Genomic DNA, 6,479 nt, shown 5'->3' on the forward strand with positions numbered 1-6,479 from the left:
AGAATCTTGAGATCAGAGACCCATGAAAGTCCAGCACAGTGGGTGACCCCACCCACCATGCCTGGAAGATGAGTCCTGGGCTCTGAATTTTGAGGACACCTCTATCCTGGTGTCATGGAACAGGACTTAGCAGCAAGTAAGACCTTAGGCAAAACCACTTTACCTCTCTAGTCTTCAGCTTCCCATCCTGAAGATAGAACTTGACCATTTCTAAAATTCTCATTCCTTGGGCACTTTAAGGGCACCTTTGGAATCAACAGAAGCCTAGTGTTTGTAAAAGGAGACTTGCAGATCTGAGGCCACTGCGGGAAGTTTTCAAAAGAGATAAAGGGCCCAAGGGAAAGGAGGATCCGTGCTGAGGCGGCCGGCCAGGAAAGAGGTGGGAGGGACTTTGGGAAAAATCTGGCTAGATTTCTCAATCTCTCCTCCTTCACCATCCCCGTCCCTCACATAGAAGGTTCTTTAACTCCCTGTGAAGCCCCTTTAGGGTTCCCTGTCCTCCATAAGCATTTGAACCTCCTACCAGAAGGGCTTCAACAGTGTGCACAGTCTCCTAAATTCTCCCTGTCACCATAGCCAGTGGCCCCGAAACTCACCCCTGGCTCCAGACCCACGGGAAGGCGCAAGGGATTCCCCAGAGATGGAGATGTGGCTTTGTGCCCTGAGGGAGCCAGGAGCGGGGAGTCCGATAGAGGGGCCTGGGAGAGAGTGGAGGCTGCGGCAAGAAGCCCTGAGGTGCCTCCTGCCCTCCCGACAGCATGGCCAAGCCCCTGCCCAGACCCCCACCAGTCTTGGAGAGGAGAAGGTGGTGGGACAGGGGAGAGGCAGGACGAGGAGCAAATGAAGCTGCAAGGAACTGAAGGAGGTGGGATGGAGCGGGTGGGCATCCCACAGAGGCCTCTGGCTGCAAACCAGTTTCCTCAGTGTGCCCCGGAGCCTGGCCCGCCTTGCAAGCATTTCTGTGCACCCGAAGAGAAAGCTCTGTGATTTCTCCTGAGAGGCCTCCTCGCTTTCACCTGGGAACCTTGAAGGCGGTTGAAACAGGAAAGGCTGAGGAGCTGGTTTCAGGTTCCCAATGAATGGAAACTGCTTTGTGGCTTTTCTCAGGGTTTCCAAGATGTGCTCGCAGAAAACAAAGGCTCAAAAGTAACAAAGACAATGCAGAGCTGGGGGTAGGGGGGCGGGTGTGGGGTGTCCTCTGACGCAGGCTCAGTGAGACTTAGATGAAAGAACACAGGCCGGCTGGGTGGCTTTTGGCAAGTTACTGAAACCTCTTTGGACCTGTTTCCTTTTCTGACAAAGGAGGAGATGATTTCTGGGAGCATTGTTGAAGAATTCAGTAACGACAGGCGTGTGGCGTATCTGAAATGACTGGCACATTGTTTGTGCTCAATAAGTTGTTCTTATCCCGATGTTAGTATCGTCTCATGTCTGTACTTCTCTGCTCAACCCTCCATCTGTCTGAGTATCTACAGCCATCATTAATTTATCATATTTATCATCTCTATCGTAAGTGGGGAGTTTCCATGGAAGCCAAGTCCAGTGGTCCTGGCCTTGCTCCTTGGCTCCAGAACCCCCGATAGTCTCTGCACCATTCAGGCCACCTAGCTCCCAAATGTGACCTCTACTCTCAGGGCGCCCGAGGTCAGTGGTATTTCAGGATGTTCAGCTATGCAGACGTACTGCCCATGGGTTACTCATCCTGGAGTCCACCTCCTACATCCCCTGGCTACACACCCTCCTAGAATGTGTCCCAGAAAAACAAAGGCCAGAGTGATGGAGTACGCCTTGCCTGGGGCATCGGTCACCATGCACACGAGATAGTATAAATGAAGTTTAATGTATAAATAAAGCATAATGACGCCGTACGTGTATATGGCGCTCTGTAGTTTTCTGAACCTTTCGATTTGCCTGTGTCTTGTCTTATTTGAGCCACATTAGAATCCTGGGAAGCTAGCAAGGCTTGTTCCTTTATTCTCATTTTGCTGATGAGAAAACTATGCCCAGAGTCACACAGGTACCACGTATGGACTGGAAACCAGGTCTTAGGATTTTGAGTCAGCTGCTTACCACTGAGGTCCGTGCAGTGATCTGGGGTGGGGGTGGGGCAGAAAAGAGGAACAGAGTCCAAGTGAAGCAAGGGACCGAGCTAGCTTTTGGATCTTCCTCTGTCCTGGAAGGCCAAGGTGGGACAAGCCTACCTCGCACGTGGGCTTCTCAGGAGATGCTGCCTAATCAGACTGATTACCGCCCCCCACCCCCCACCCCAACCTGGGGTCCTCGCTGGAAACTATAGACAACCTGGATCTCCTTATTCCCTGTCCCCCACCAACACCTGACTGATCCCCACCCCGGACACCTTCTCATTTGTCTTCTGTGCATCTCCTCAGTTTGGACACTGGGGTCTCCAAAACGAGGCCTGCAAATATCAGGCTATGTGCAAGAGGAACCCACTGAAGTGTGGGGAGAAAATATTAGGATTTCTATGGCTTCAAACAATGGGAAAGACAATTATATCTTCTCATATTACTAAGGGATGGGTACTGGCTGCTCAATGGTCAGTCAGACCATCTGAGGTCACATGCCAAGGTCACATACCAAACAGCCTAGCCACACTGGCCTGAGACAGAGCAGAGGCTCTAAACTGGGAGGGCTTGGCACCCACTCCTTTGCTTTCTGTGTAACTTTACTTTCTGCAGGGCAGGTGGGCCAGGTTAAATGGATTTATTATTTGTTTTCACTAAATAAACCCTGAAGAAATGGACACATGGCTTAAAAACAAGTCCCACCAGAAGAAACTACTTCCAGAAGATAGCATTAATAATGCAGAGGCCAACATCAAGAAAATGGTAGCGTTGATGCTGGGCCTACTTCACGCCCAACATAATTAAACATCTTCCGAATGAAGAGTTTGGTTTTCAAACCTTCTGGTGAAAACTAGAGAAAACACAATTGACATGTTCGTAAGAATAACTGATGGACATCAGAGAAGATGGAAATTTACCAGCTGAATTTAAACAAAAGCCTTTGTATAATTGGTGAGAAAGACTAAAACATTAATATTTTAGTAAGCACAGCCAATGAAGCACTTTTTTTTCATTTGGATGCCTGCACCTTACTGAGGTTATCTTTTTTCAACTCTGAAAGCTGTAAGAATCAAGTATCAAAATAATTTGCACTTAAAACCAGATCTTCTGAACATTGAACTGCAAAATGTTAATATGCAGGTAGCACAACCATCATAGAACATATCAACCACATTGCACTCACTAAAAACATTAGTACTCATAATAATTCCTTTCCATGCAGAGGTGTTTTTGTATGATTAACAAAATAAAATCATTAAAATTAGTGTTATTTTATCCATAGCTCACCCATGTACATTCTTCTTTCTGTCTAGGTCTTAACTGTGGTATTGTGATTTGTAATAGGACATCTGTAGTTGGCCTTTGTCCTTAAGACTGGCACAGAGCTGAAACCCAGGGATTTTCCAGGTGATGAGCACCAGATCATATCTTTGGTTATGTTAATGCAGCAACTTTTGGAATGCCCTGGGGTCACCTACAGATGGGGGCTGGTTGCCAAAGGAGACCACCAGGTGACTGGAACTTTTAGTCCCACCCCCTATTTCCGGGGAGAGCAGAGGGGTTGGAGGTTGAATCAACCACTGATGATGGCTAATGACTCAATCGCATTTAAGTGAACGAAGCCTCCGTAAAATCCTAAAAGGATGGGGTTCAGAGAACTTCTGCACTGGTGAACACATGGGGGCGGCAGGAGAGTGGCGGGCACCGAGAGGGCATGGCAGCTCCGCGCCCTTCCCCATCCCCTGCCTGTGCTTCTCTTCTATCTGCCTATTCCTGAGTTCTAGCCCTTCTAATAGACAGGTCATCTAGTAAGTAAAATATTTCTGAGCTGTGAGCTATTCTAGTAAGTGAATCAAACCAGAGGAGAGGGTCTTTAGAGCCTCTGATCTCTAGCCAGTTGGTGAGAAGCACAGGTGACAAAATGCACTTGTGATTGGCATCTGAAGTTGGGGGCGGGGGCAGTATGGTGGGACTGACCCCTTAACCTGTGGGATGTGATGTTCTCTCAGAGTAGATAGTGTCAGAATTGAGTTGAATCATGGGACACCCAGATAGTGTTGGAGGATTGTTTGCTGGTGTGGGGGAAAAAAACCACACATTAGAGTTGGGTGTAGAATCATTACTTATACCCATACTGTATTAGGACATGAGACATGTATATGATTTCTAAGTACATAAATACATGTATATTGAAGGCATATGGAAACAGTTGGGCCAGACTAGTGAGGAAGTTCCTGGCTATCCTTTTAATTTCCCATTATATTTGTCTACCGCATATCACCAGACTGATCTTCATAAAAACCCAAAGAAGAGCCAATTCCTACTCTGATTTCTGCTCTTCTTTGAATCCCCTCTCCTAGAAAGAGTGGCAGGGCCCTAACCTTGCCTTCTGGGGCTGGGCAGCTAACGAGATGTAAGAAGAGGGTTGAGTGTAAGGCATGTAGGAACATGTGGGAACCACAGGAAATAGGAAAGTTCTTTGCCTAAAAACACTCTAATTCAAAAGTCTTAAACCCCAGACAGGCAAGAGAAAACCCTGTCGTGGCCTGCATGTAACTTGGGGGCTGGCATCTGTAACCCCCGAGCAGGTCAAGGCCAACCTTGGAGGATGCTGTCCATCTCTCCAGACAGGTCATTTTCTGCCTGCTCCCAAGTGGGTTCTACACTGTGGTCCTTGCTAACTGGAGCTGATCTTGGCCCTCCACTAGACCCTCTTCCTGGCCGAGGAAGCCCCAGCTGAACACGTTTGGTTCTGATGCTGCCCCCTCTGGGGAGCCACACGATTCTCCTTCCTGGAGTGGTCCTTACATGTTGCTCTTGTTGGGTTTTACTGTTCTCAACACATCACTTACCTGCCTGCTTCTACCATTAAGCTGGCTGCTCCCTGAGCTCTTATTAATCCATGCATCCCCAATACCAAGGTCAGCGCCTTGGTCCCACAGTGGGTGAGTCTGCTGAGCCACCGAATGCATGCAAACAGGGGCACCTGTACGCGGGGTAATAGCAGTGCATTATTAACTTTAGTGTTTGCTTCTAATTTCTAATAATAATAAGCACATGCCTACTCCTTTCACCCCTTTGCCCTTTCTCCACAACTCCCTCAACTCCGATGCATAAACTTTCGGACCTGATGTGCTTAAAGGACCAGGAAGGAAAAGAAAGGGCACGTGGTGAACATGTCTTTCTTGGCCACGTTTCTGCAGTGGAGAAAAACCATGCGGCCAGGGCAGCAGGTCCCAAAGTGTGGTCTGCTCAGAGGTGCCTGTGTCAGCTGCACCAGGAGGACTTAGTAAAAATGCATACTCCTGGGCCCCTCTCTTGACGTACTGCATCAGAATCTCAAGCAATGTGGCCTAGGAAATCTGAATTCTCATAAACTCCCCACGTACTCCTTCTTGGGTCTAACATTTGAGGACTGCTGCTCTAAGGCAGAGCTCCCGTTTCATTCACTCCGCAATTCAGAGAATCCACTGTACAGAATCCCTACCCGTTCCAGGTCAGGCACTGTGCTAAGTGCTGGTGGAACATTGCTGACTCACATCCGGTCCTCCTTTTTTGGAAGCTCATAGTTCAGAAGTGGAGACAGACAAGAAATAAGAAGCCTATTTAGCTACAGGAGCTCAGGAGGAGATGAGCAGCCAGTAACAATGGTGAGGGGGCTGGCCAACTTAGGCAGAGTGACCCTGGATGTCCCTTTGAGATGTGACATGGAAGCTGATCCCCAGAGGGACAGGAAGGAGTTGGCCATGTGTCAGGAGAGTCAGGGAGGTAGGATGGGGGCTGAGGGACACCTGTGGGTACACCCCCTGGTTTAGGGAAATGAGTCTTGATGAGGGAAGAAGCTGAGGGCTGGCCTCATGCCTCCCCAGGAGCTTCCCCCTCTCAAACTCTTAGTTTGTAATGTCTATGGTAACATAAACCCTGGCTTAGACTTTGACCCTTCACACCTCCTGGGGTTCAGCCAGACTCCCACCGTCCGAGAATTCCGCAAGCCAGGGAGGTTTCACTCATTCTCTCCAACCCCGACAGCTTTGTTCTTTTTCTCTCAACCTCTTCTTTTGAGCTGTTAAGTTCCTGGCACCTTGACAGGACTGCCAGAGCTGTATTAAAGTATTAAAGACCACAGAGCTCACTCCCGAGCTGCAAAGACAATCGTTGGCCCTGTTGGCCATGGGGGCAGGTGGAGAAAGGTGGGCCGGACTGCGGGGAAGCAATGTTTTAACAAGGACAGACCATCCCCGCCACTTACTGTGTGCCTGGCGTGCAAAGCCGGTCCCAGGAAGGTGGCTGCAGGAGACATTTGCCAGAAGACGGCAACTCTCTCACCAAACCTCCGCCTTCGCTTTACTGTAAGAGACCATGCCTTATCATACTGCCCGTGCTCAAAGAGCA

Source organism: Martes martes, assembly GCF_963455335.1.
Source record: "Martes martes genome assembly, chromosome: 5".
In the NCBI taxonomy this organism is placed as follows: domain Eukaryota; kingdom Metazoa; phylum Chordata; class Mammalia; order Carnivora; family Mustelidae; genus Martes; species Martes martes.